General features: G+C 29.3%; 2 pseudogenes; both read left to right on the top strand.

Moving 5' to 3' along the window:
- Positions 1 to 13,605, top strand: part of LOC132945568 (UDP-glucosyltransferase 2-like) — a 45,272-nt pseudogene that overhangs the window by 6,023 nt on the left and 25,644 nt on the right.
- LOC132944448 (UDP-glucosyltransferase 2-like) lies at positions 10,286 to 10,868 on the top strand (annotated as a pseudogene).

Genomic DNA, 13,605 nt, shown 5'->3' with positions numbered 1-13,605 from the left:
GTTAACCAAATACAATAAAAGTCTGAGGTCTGAGGACGGAATAACCAAGTTGGTTACCAAACAGTTTTAATAAATTTTCATTTTATTTCTTCAATTATTTTAAAAAGCACTGAGCATTTTCAATTTCATCCTCCTAAAAGTACCAACTAGATCCAATTTTTATCCAAAAACATACGTCGGGTATCGAAGTTTATGATCTGAGCATTTTTTCTTCCAGAAAAGTTTAGAAGTTACAAACATTTTAAAATACCTCAAATAAACGTCTGAAATTATAAGACTGGACAAAATAATAATAAAATTGTAATTAATTTTCAAGCCCCCTCCCATTAAAAAATCCTGCATACGCCACTGTAAACAAATGTTCATGTTTAACACTCTTAAATATATTTATTATCGATGTGATGATATGAATAGGTAACTACTTCTAGGAAAACTATTGGCATAGAATGTTGTATGCTGCTGGCGTACTTACCAAATGCGAACAAAAGTATGTAAATAATATGTAATAGTTTAAGTTTGAAAATCATTTATTAGAGTATTAATTATACTATTATTATACTACAATTATAATATTATAATATAATGTTAAAGCGTTAATAATAATATTAAGACACAAGACTACACTTGCATTGAAATCTCGATAGAGAATGACAAACAAGAATACTTAAAAATATATCATTATAAATTTATAATTCTATAATTCGTTTATACTTATTGAAAGCGCGTCTAAAATAAATATAGAAAAATTATTTGAAAATAACATACAGAGTGATTAAAAATTTATGTTACAGACATTTTATGACATTATAATAAAAATAGAGAAAAATGTATAATACGAACGTCTTTTGATTTTAGAATCATCTAAGTACAATTTGATTGAAACAACATTTGATTGATATGAAATTATACATTTTTCTCATTTTGAATATTAATGTGATAAAATGTCTGTATCATAAATTTTGAATCACCCTGTATATATTCTATAGTATATTATACCTTCTATGGGTTTTATTCAATGCTTGTTTCAAAACAAAACAAAAATAGAATGGAAAAATAAATTGGTCACTGACCACTGTTTTGTATATTGCTATTTAAGTAGGTATTTTATTTCATTATTTGTATTTGTATTAACTATTAAGGTAGGTTGAATTCATTTTTGCCGAAAACATTGCATTTATAAGTATTAATAATGTTTAATTATTTTGATAATATGTATTATATTATATAGGTATGGATAGGTTCAAGGTATAAATAGCTAATACCTAAAAATTATTCTACTTGTTTTGAAAATTTCATTGCGTATACTAAAATTCTATACATTGCGTTAGGTTAGATCCCTACAAATCATGTTTTTGAGTTAAAAAAAATAATGACCATCGTATTCATAGTTCAAAAAAAGGTAGGTATCTACTACCTATATATTACTATGAGCAACCAAACCTCCTTTTACTTTTATGATTCAATACCTAGCTTTTTTTTATTAGTAGTTCAATCTCCAGTGACAATCACAAACATTATAGTATAATAAAAACGGGCAGGTACGTTCGAGTAAAACTCAAAATTCATTTATTTATTATTATCATCAAATTGGTAAATATCTATATTTATTATATGTATTGATTTATCTATCTATAATCTATATTCTATTCTGAAATACTTAAATACACCATAACTCGATCATTTTATAATTTTATTATTAGAATATTTCAGGAATTTTTTTTGAAAATAATAATATTAATAATATGTAAATTTATTGTAAAACGTATGTAATGATTTCGCGACCCACCATAAAAACATCGATTGGAAATCGCTGATTTAGGGGGTGGTAAATTTATATTGACATATTATTATTGTGTATTAATTGTATTAAATACAAATGTATTATAATATGTATTATGTTTCAATTATTATTATAACCTTTTGTTAAAAGCAATTATTACAGATCAAAAATATAGTTTTATTGTTTTCATCCATTAGTCGGTAAATAATATTAATAATAATTACAAAAAATATTTAAGGTCAATAATTGAAAATAATAATTATTATGAACCAAGATAGGATTTTTACGTTGGCATTATTGATAATAGAATCAGAAATAACAATTAGGTAAAGTAGATTTTGTTGAAATTATCACTTTACTTTCAAATCTCCAATCTAGCAGAAAGTTGATGAAAATATGAAATATTGAAATTAATGCAGTTTAGCTTTCAAGCGACTTTTGTGATTTTTTTTAACATTTTTTTCAAGTTTAGGTTATATACTTCAAAATCTTGTTGTTACGTTTAAAATACCAAATAATAGAATTTTCGAATTTTTTTTGTATATATAATATATGCGTATTTTTATCTTTCACATTTTGGTAGAATCAGAAATTACTTAACGTACTTACTTTTTACTTTAGTGTTAATAAATTAATTTAATAAAAAGAAAAATTCCCAGACGGGTGAGAATACGCAAACTCCTGGACTTCAAAAAGTTATAACTTTTAAATTAAGTCCGGCCGCAAAATTCTGATTAAAAAATATTCATAATCACTTGGGAGCTAAACTGCAATTATGCCACAAAATAGTATAAGTAAGATAGTTAAGTAATAGTACCTTACATTTTAAGAAATAACTTTTTTTTTTTTTTTTTTGGGTGGGAGGGGCAAAATATGGTGCCCGACAACGGGAAAAGGACAAAGCTAAAAAAATTGAAAACGACTCACCGGCGTTTTTCAAGGGGTTAAATATAGGCAATATACAATACATTCCGGTTCCGGAAAAATACGGATTTTGGTTTTTGGATTCCGGTGATATACAGTCCGTGTAAATACGTCCCGGAATTATACGTTCCGTGAATATACTGTTTTCGAATTTTAGATTCCGGGCGTATACGGTCCGGATGAATACGGTTTTTGATTCCGGATATATACGGTCCGGATGAATACGTTCCGGGCATATACGTTCCGGGAGAATACGGCTTTTACATTTTTGATTCCGGTGATATACGGTCCGGATAAATACGTTTCGAAATTATAAGGTCCGGGCATATACTTTCCGGAACTATACGTTCCGTTAAAATACGGTTTATATTTTTTGGATTCCGTAGTTATACGGTCCGGGCATATACTTTCCGGATTATTATAGCCCTCCATACTAGTTAGGTAACAATAAATTATGATGTATAATTTATTTATTAAATATATAACAACTTACTCTGAAACACTTATAAAGTATAAACCCACAAATTGTTATTAATTTCAGAAATTCTATTTCTATATTAACAGGTATTGCGAATGAAATGCGAATTGCGATTAGCTTTTCAATAATAATTGAACGCAGGTAACGGGCTCATTGTCGATTACATGGAAATTAGAATTTGGATTTTTGGAATTTTTTTTATGACGATTCTGTTGTACACATAAGAATTATATATAGGATTTATAGGTCTACGATTTAATAATAATTAAATTATTTGTTATTACTTAGTAGTTATTACCTACTAAATAATAAAGAAAAAATATCTATTGAATTTTTTAACCGAAAAAAACCGTAAAAATCTCTACATCAAAATAAAGGTTTCGGTTTAAGTTTCGGTTCCTAAAAAAATTTATTTAAGGGTTCCGGTCCGGTTTCGGTCCCAAGATTTTCAAAAGGTTTCGGTCCAAAACCGGTCTATTTCGGTACGGTTCCAGTCCCTGCCTAAAAGGCTAAAAATCTAAGTTTTACAACCTTTATCAAAAAAAGACTGTCAAAAAGTTAAAAATTAAATTATTATGAGCGTTTGAAGTTTAAATTTTTACAACATTGGATATTCAGTCGATTTCTCTTGTAGCGATTTTCTTATTTTGTTGTAATTCAAAAACGAATAACTGTTGATACTTCAAATTTACACCATAATAATATGTTTCTTTTATCAATTTCAATTCATGATAAAGTTTTAAAAATATTTCAGTTTTTTTAGTTTTTCTTTTCTATAAATTTCTATTTTTTGGGTCAAAAAATTTGAAAATTGAATACACTGCTTTGGATATATTGTTACAAGAGCAGTTTAAAAATATTAAAATAAAGAGGCATGGTTTTTTATAAGCATTTTAAGTTCGAATTTTGACAAAATGTATCAAATTTGAAATTTAAAAATTATTTTGTTTAAAAATTTATAAAATGTTCAACTTTTATAGCTAAGAATTGAAAATTTGAAACAAGATTCCACGTAAATAATGTATAATATATAAATTACTTTATTCACAATGATGTCATCAAATATACTCAGTAATATCATAGACTGACTGACAATCTTCAGAAGTTAGAAAAACTTATGAGAAATCTTGTATTACATTTTCAAATCTTAGATTTAAATAGAAAAATGTTCATGATTTTTATGTATTTTATCAAGAAATGAACTTAAATTTTTAAAACAGTTCAAAACAAATCAAAATATTTTTAAAATTATATGGTGTATAGAATATTCTAATATAAACATTCAACATTTCATATCTACGGTCATTTGTTTTAGAGTTACAACAAAAACTAAAATAGATTTTGTCTATAACCGATTTTCCATAAAAATTCCCGGTTTACATTCATTTTTCTTTTGGCACTTTTGAAAACTACTGGAAAATTTGACCACCCAAAGTACCAACTAGATTTACTTTCTTATCAGAAAAGATACTGTTGAAGAAAATCCAAGCACTTTTACTGTCTTAAATAGTGATGCCAGACACAAAAATTTTAAATTTTAAAAAAACACACCTCATTGTAAAGTCAATACATTTATCGCTCCACTCAGAATGTAAAATTATTTTGTAGGTAAAAATGTATAAAATGTTCATCTTTTATAGCTAAGGATTGAAAATTTAAAACAAGGTTTCACGTAAATAGTTTATATTATATAAATTACTTTTTTACAATAATATCATTATTTATAGTTTATACTTAGTAATATCGTAGGCTGACTGACAGCTTTTGCACTGACAGTCTTCGCTCAAAATCGTATTTAATAAGTTTCATTATAGAAATTTAAGAATATTGATAGTACTGCATAATAATATTTAGAATTTTTTTTATGTAAGCATTTGGTTCAAATTTTAAATTACGACAATTTGCTAATAATTATTTTCTTGTTTTTAAAATTGACGAAATGTCAATATGACTACCTAGCTACATATATTATGGTAACATAATACTTACATCGATCACATCGTAACCTAGTTATAAATGTGAAGACTCTAATCCGCTATGCGTAACTTGCATGCCAAAGTGGTTTTAGGGGTACACAGGTCAGTGAATTTATACACCATACTACAACAATATTTTAATATAGTGTAATTTATCATAGATAACAAAGAATTCAGTGTTGGACTTAATTAGTGTTATCATAATAATATATTATATAGTATAACCAACCATTTTAGGTTACCTACGTTTTATTTTAATTATCTAGCGCAAACATTTTTTTTAGTACGGCCAAGAGTAGTATCAATTTATTTGTGTAAATGTAAGAGGTATAATAATATAGTCCACAACTTGCATGTCATTACATTATTTGCAATTGTAATTTAGATTATAACTATACTTAATTATTACTTAAGACATCAACCATCATTATAACATATTGATTTGAGAATGAATATAATATTCTATTAGTTGTTTGATAATATATTAACACAAGACAATAAATTATTAATGTATCATATTAATCTTTATCATTATTCAGTTTTTTTTTAATTCTGAACAAATGGTTCTTGTGGAACCGAATCTTTAGAAATCTTTAGAACTAAACGTATATTTTTGTGTGACGCAGTATAAGCGTCCAGATAAATAAAATAACGGAAAAAAAAGGAAATTCCAATTTTGATGTACTCATCATCGAAACACTGGTATTTGCCTAATGAGTTAAACTTGCCTTTGATATATTTGGTTTCATCGCCAATGGTATCATTTGAAGAACGCATTATTTCCGGTGACATCTCAAATCCAGCAACAATTTCACATTTATATACTTATCATGCCATTCCTAAGACATTTCTACAAAGATTTTCAAACACTGTATTATTGGGTTACAGTATAATACTTTTCAATTTTGACCAATGAACAAGAAAGTATACGTTGAATAGACCATACGATTTGAAAATAAGTACTGTACAACCGTCACTGACATTTCTAAATAGTCATTTCATAATTAGTGAGTATTCGAGACAGTTTCCCCAAAACGTTATACAAGTCATACATTTAAAACCTCCAAAGAGTATACAAAACGTAAGTAAACTAATACATACATACACATTCACGCTTAACACATAAGACAATTAATCGGTGTGTGTTTGAATTAAAGTAAAACAATAATTTTCTCGTATAGGTTTAACTTTTATGAAACTTTTGATAAGAGATTATTTTTTTTTAATAACAGCATATCTACCTACCTACATTAAAAACTCCATAAATCTTTTGAGATTTTTGACAAGTTCTTAATTTCAAATAATTAATTCAAATCTAAAACTATAAAGCAGAGACCCGTGTGGCGCTCCCGTGTCGATTTGTACTGCTATAGAGGAGAACGGAGGGAAAACGGATTTCTTTTGTGGCGCTCAATCAAAATTTTTGAGACGGCCAATGAAAAAATTCGATAGGCGGTCTCCCAGGCCTCTGCTTTGTAATATTATGTATCAGAAAAAAAGGTATATTTATGAAGAACTTGGAGATTATAAATTTGAAAATGTATGGAAACTATTATCAGAAAAAAAAGGTATATTTACGAAGAATTTTGTATTTATATTGAGAGATAAAAACTTATATATTTTATTGATTAGCTTATTTATTTAATCCATTAATATCTATTAATATAAATAATTTAGTTTATGTATGAAGCTATCAATCTTTACCCCCTTTGAGGACTTCCTGCGTCCTTGCTCGGACCTTATTCGCGTTCCCCGCTAAATTTACAGGCCGCGTGCGGTCGTACTTTGTTCCCGGCGGGCCCGCCGCGGCAGAGATAACGTGCAAACCGAGTGCCGCCGTCGCGCGTGTTTATCGATAATTTTCTAGAAAATTCGAGTTTCACCACTTTACGTCGCGTAGGTATTACTATATACAGGCATAAAATATACATGCGTATAACCTAAACTAATATATAACCTATACATGCGTTTTTTTTTATTTTTTTTTATTCAATAAACTGCGTTATTATTATATAATATTTGACTGCCTTTTGTCCTTTTGCCTACTCTGTCACGCCGTGGCTTCCTTATATTGGTGTTTATATATTTGATTTGGCATAAATATACACGCTATAGCCATTGTATCGGTCTGTAGGTAAGTATATGTATATATTATAATAAATAAACGTATAAATATTAATTATATAATAAAATATCCTAGCTATATTAAATTTTGAATTACCAAAATAAGAATGTGGCTATTTGATTACTTCAACCAGTTAACTCACCTGACAACTGTAATATTATATTGATATTTTTATTTGTTCATATATCATAGATAGTTATATACAATATGTTTTTTTAGGTTGTATAGTATATCGTTTGCATTTTGTGTAGTTATATACTACGGCGAACGTCATTTCGAGGTGACTGACCTGCTAGACACCCAAACAAATTCGTTGGCTATATGATTTGCATGGACGCCCGAAATTTTTTCACGTAATTTATTACTTATTTTTGCTTTTTTGGTGACAGTAATGAACGCTGTCCGCGATCCGCACAGTCGGATTGCATACCTTATGACGAGACTTGGCCGTCGCACATTGTCCGCTATCCGACGAAGTCGGATTGCCTATCCGGATAGATGAGGTGACTTACCTGCTAGACACTAAAAAAATCGCGGCGGTTATATGATTTTTTTTACGGAATTTCGAATTTTCGGTGCCATATCCCGGGGTACCACGTCGAACCACGGTGGTCCTAACCTTATCACTAGACCTCCTTACCACACACCAACCAGCTCGAGACCGACGACCAGACCAAAAGACCACTGCAGCTTCCGACATCGGTTAAAACTCTTCGCCCAAGTCAAGTCGGGGGATTTGGGGGTCTCCCCCGGTGATGCTCGGAAAGCTAGTCTAAAACTATAAAGCAGAGTCTCGTGTCGATTTTTTGTTCTGGTTAGGTTAGGTATATTTACGAATAACTTTGTATTTATAAATTTGAAAATGTATAGAAAATATTATCAGAAAAAAGAAGGTATATTTAGGAAGAACTTAGTATTTATATTTAAAGATTAAAGATAAAAATTTTTTTTATCTATTAATATAAATAATTTAGTTTATGTATGAAGATATCAATTTCTTCAGATTTTTCATCTTTACCCCCCTTGAGGACTTCCTGCGTCTTCGCTCGGACCTTATTCGCGTTCTCCGCTAAATTTACAGGCCGCGCGCGGCCTTCCTTTGGTCCCGGTGGACCCGCCGCGGCGGAGATAACGTACAAACCGAGTGCCGCCGTCGCGCGTGTTTATCGATAATTTTTTAGAAAAGTCGAGTTTTACCACTTTACGTCGCGTAGGTATTACTATATACAAGCATAAATACATGCGTCGAAAAGTTCGATTTTTTTTATTGATTTTTTTTTTATTCAATAAACTGCGTTATTATTATATTATATTTGACTGACTTTTGTCCTTTTGCCTACTCGTTCACGCCGTGGCTTCCTCATATTGGTATTTATATATTTGAGTCGGCATAAATATACACGATATAGCCACTGTATCGGTCTGTATAGGTAGGTACATGTATATATTATAATAAATAAACGTATAAATATTAATATTATATAATAAAATATCCTATCTTGAGTCGAGTCGACTATACTATAGGTATGTTTAATCATGAGCATAAAATCAAATTAATAACTACTAACCTTCATGTATACTATATGACTTAATGAGGATCTATTTATTTATTAATATATATTATATAGTATTTGTGACAGTATTTGTATGCTACATTAAATTCTTAATTACCAAAATAATGTTACGTGCTGCCCCTTCAGGGATTCACTATGTTGATGATTTGAAAATAATAGTAGTCAAATTAGATTTATAAATACAATGTTTTATTAGAACAAAATGAAATGTATAGTATCGTCGTGGTAATAGTAGTAGTAGTAGTCGTCCTGTATATGGCTAGTGGCGTGAAGTCGCTTCTGCGTTGCTGGTCCAGGTACATCTGTCTTTACTGTGTTCCCAGCCCCCCTATATATTATGATGTCGGTTCCTTTGATGGATCCTGCGCATGGACGGGGCGTCCTTGAGGTGGATGTAGCTGGTTCAATAAGTTGTTATTCGCGCAACCGTCGCCTCGTAATGATAACTTGTTGTTGGCCGCTCCCTTGATTAGCTTGCCAAAATAGAATGTAATTTCTAACTATGAGGTTACGTCTAGGAGATCATAACAAGTAACAACTCAAGGAGAACTGCCTCTCCGAGTAGAATAATACTTATACACTAACACGTGAATTGAGTACGTAAAGCTATTCCTTTACAATAAGAAAGTGGCTATTTGATTACCTCATCTGCAGACAACTGTAATATTATATTGATATATATGTATTTATCAGTTCAGATATCATAGGTAGGTATATACAATATGTTTTTTTGGTTTGTGTAGTACCTGTATCGTTTGCATTGTGTGTAGTTATATACTATGGCGAACGTCATTCGAGGTGACTGGCCTGTTAGACACCCAAACAAATTCGTAGGCTATATGATTTGCACGGACGCCCGAAATTTTTTTAATTTTTTTTCACGTAATTTATTATTTATTTTTTTGGTGACAGTAATGAACGCTGTCCGCGATCCGGCACAGTCGGATTGCATACCTTATGACGAGACTCGGTCGTCGCACATTGTCCGCTATCCGACGAAGTCGGATTGCCTACCCGGATAATCACCTCGGTTAGACCTGCTAGACACCCAAAAAACACTGCGGCTATATGATTTGCATGGACGCCCGAATTTTTTGAAATTTTTTTTCACGTTATGTTGCATTTTCGGTGGCAGTAAAGAACGTTGTTTGCGATCCGACGCAGTTGGAGAGCTAGTCTTTATATAAAAAATCTACATAATCTCCTACTAATCTACATCTCCTGACTATATAATAAATCCACTGAAGGGGAGCATTAGCCCAAGTTCCTCAAAGAATACTATGGAAATATGAAGAAGAAATGGTGAATAAACCAAAAAACGTAATGATAAAAAAATGGTGACTTCAACGGGAAATTCTATGTAATATGTTCCATTTTATGGATTTTGTACTACTTGAGTGAGAACATATAAAGTTGTATTTTGATTTAAGTGCACCCCAATGTAAAATCATTCATCAGTCACGGAGGTATGTCAGAAGTATATGAAACAGTGGATGCTGGCGTTCCAGTTCTTGGATTCCCGTTATTTTACGATCAGCCAAAGAATATTGCCAACTTGGTTAATGCTGGAATGGCCATTTCCATGGATATTTTATCTGTGAAAAAGAATACATTTTTGAGAAATGTATTGGAGCTAGTAAATTATGAAAAGTGAGTTACATTATCAAAAAAACAATTAAAATATTAATCTAACATGGTTTTAACAAAAATATATATTAAAGATATATGCGAAATGCAAAAATCGCTTCCGATATATTCAAAACTCGACCGATGTCTGCTGAACAATCAATACTTTCTGGACTGAATATGTAATTTGTCATAAAAGTGCCCTGCATTTGATGCCTCATTCATTTAATCTAACTTATTGTACCAATACCTTTTATTGGCTGTCATCGCTGTGATGATAGTCTTTATTTGTTTGAGTCTATATATAACATATTATTTATTCATAAAAATGTTTCGCAAATATATTTGGAAAAATGTAACGAATATTAAAGCGAAATCAGAATAAGTTAGTACTAAAGATTCGATTTTAAGTATTTATAGCAGGGCTTGCAAACGTTATAATAACGTTATGATTATAACGTTATATTTGATAAAAAACGATTGAAATTTGTAAACGTAATTATAACGAAAAACGATAAACATAAATAAATAAATAACACAAAACAAAACGTAACGTTTAACAAAATATATGATATATCATTAAACAAAACATAACGCAAAACGGTATATATTGTATTCCATTAAACAAAATAATTAATTTCCAATTATTTAATAATACTTAGTATTATTCAATTATTTATTCGATCCAAGAATTAATTTTATCCCGTATCCGGCCTATCCGAGAGATCCCGTATTAGATTTATTTTAAAATTTAATAAGAAGGTATTAATAGAATAATTTAATTACCAATAGCTAATAATAGTGATACTCTGATAATATTGTACTGTACTATCTGTACTACGGTCGGAATTTATACCATTCAAGTTATTCAACTATTGTGTTCGGTGATCAGTTTGCTCAGATTTGTTCAGTCGTCAGTGTTTGTGTAATTGTATATTTTATATTTATTATTTTATAATAAAGTCCTTAGAGCCTAGGCAATTTATTAAATTCAATAATACATTATCACTTATAACTTAAGATTAATTATCATCATACTGTTTTATCATTTATTTTGTTTCCATTTCTTTACGAACTATGTATATTGTAATTTAATCTGTATCACTGTACTCTATATTTTGTAAATAATATGTAATTGGGTTATCTAACCCATTTAATTAAATAAATAAAATTACACAATACCTACTTAAAACTCAGAATAGGGAAATTATGTCCCCAAAAAAGGTCATAGTCATATACTTTTTAATTGCGGCCTGTGTACTTTTAAAACGGGTATCTAAATGCTTTTAAATATTAAATAACGATAAACGCAAAAATTGTATAACGTTTTAATTCTGAATAACGATAAACACAAAAGTTGAATAACGTTTAAATTTTGAATAACGATAAACTCAAAATTTGTATAACGTTTTAATTGTAAATAACGTAAAACAATATTTTTTTTTCAAATGCAAGCCCTGATTTATAGTTTTACAGTTACAATAATGCGTATTATACTATATATAAATATTAAATACTACCAATAATTAAATGGACAACGTATGATATAATTGTACGAAATTATATAATATATTTATTTGGCATAAATTAACTAACATTGTCTAACTATTATAGTCTATAATTAATGTATGTGTATTGTATGCATTTGTGTACAATCAAATATTCTGAAGTACGTACCATTAATATGAGGTAATGAGTGGCAGCCTTCTTTGATTGTTTAACAAGAAAATTTGTCTAGCCACGCTAGGTAAGTCGATTGTTGAAATTTTAATAGATTATGACGTATAACGAATTTTTATATGATATCTAATGGCTGTTTATACTATCTTTAAAAATTGACTTTTTATGCATCGAAATGTTCAGAAAAATATTTTACTTGAAATACAGATTCAATTATTTAATAATACGCATATGTGTATGATCATAAAATGAAGTAAAAACACTTAAAAAATGATAACTCTATTGTAACCACAACAGACGACTATTGTGATTAAATCGGGAAATAAATTGAACCGGAAAAACGATTCTGAAAGGAGACGTAGTATCATCCTGGCATACTTATAGTATAAATAATCAAAATTATGTATTATATTAAAAAAAAATTAATAAACTCCCAGTTTCCCCAGACGCTTGTGAAAATTACTGCTAGATTCACTTTTCTGTCAAAAAAGATACTAATGTTGAAAATTGGAGCATTTTTTCTACCCCAAATGTTGATGACAGAGAAAAAAAACAGATCATTGTAAATACAATACATTCATCGCAACGCTCAGAATCTAAAAGTAAAAATAACATTTATAATATTAATGTTTGGCTTAATTTATATAGCAGCGCTCGGATTGAACTGCAGGTGAGCAGGATCCGATTGAAGTGTTGCACCCCAACCTAACCATATAGAGTAATATTACTACTACTCTGTGAGACGTGAGTTGTACCAAACCTGAATATGTGCAGTTGAAATCAGGGCTTGCAAACGTTATAAATTATAATAAAGTTATATTTGACAAAAAACGATTGAAATTTGTAAACGTAATTATAACAGAAAGCGATAATAAAACATAATTAAATACCGCAAAACAAAACATAACGATCAACAAAATATGTTATATATCATTAAACAATACATAACGCAAACGTATAATTTATAGAATATAATTGAACGAAAAATGATGCAAAACGAAATATTTTAAAATCTATTTATTTAAAAGGTTTATTAGTTTCGTAGAAACATTTATTTCATGCAAACAATCTAAGAATCGATTATATTTTATTCCGTATCCGGCCCATTACCTACCGATATTAGTTATTATTTGAAAACTTTATAGGTATTAACACTATTGATTTAAATAACTAGTAGATAACTGTGGGTCGTGGGTGTACCTCATTAGTCATTTGTTGTAAAAATGAACCGACACGCAAATTTGAAATTACATATCAATAAGTAAAAATTATTATAATACCTAATCGTTTTCATGCCAATATTATAATTAAATAATTAAATTAATATATAATGAAATTTTCAATAATCTCATATTAAAATATTATTATATATTTTCAATCGAAGTCCATAAAGGGGACGATTTCAAGCATGCCTTGATGATATCTGCTCGCGTACTTCTGTT

Source organism: Metopolophium dirhodum, chromosome 5 (genome assembly GCF_019925205.1).
Source record: "Metopolophium dirhodum isolate CAU chromosome 5, ASM1992520v1, whole genome shotgun sequence".
Classification (NCBI taxonomy): Eukaryota; Metazoa; Arthropoda; class Insecta; order Hemiptera; family Aphididae; genus Metopolophium; species Metopolophium dirhodum.
The sequence above is the reverse complement of the archived record's forward strand: the minus strand, read 5'-3'. Positions and strand labels throughout refer to the sequence as shown.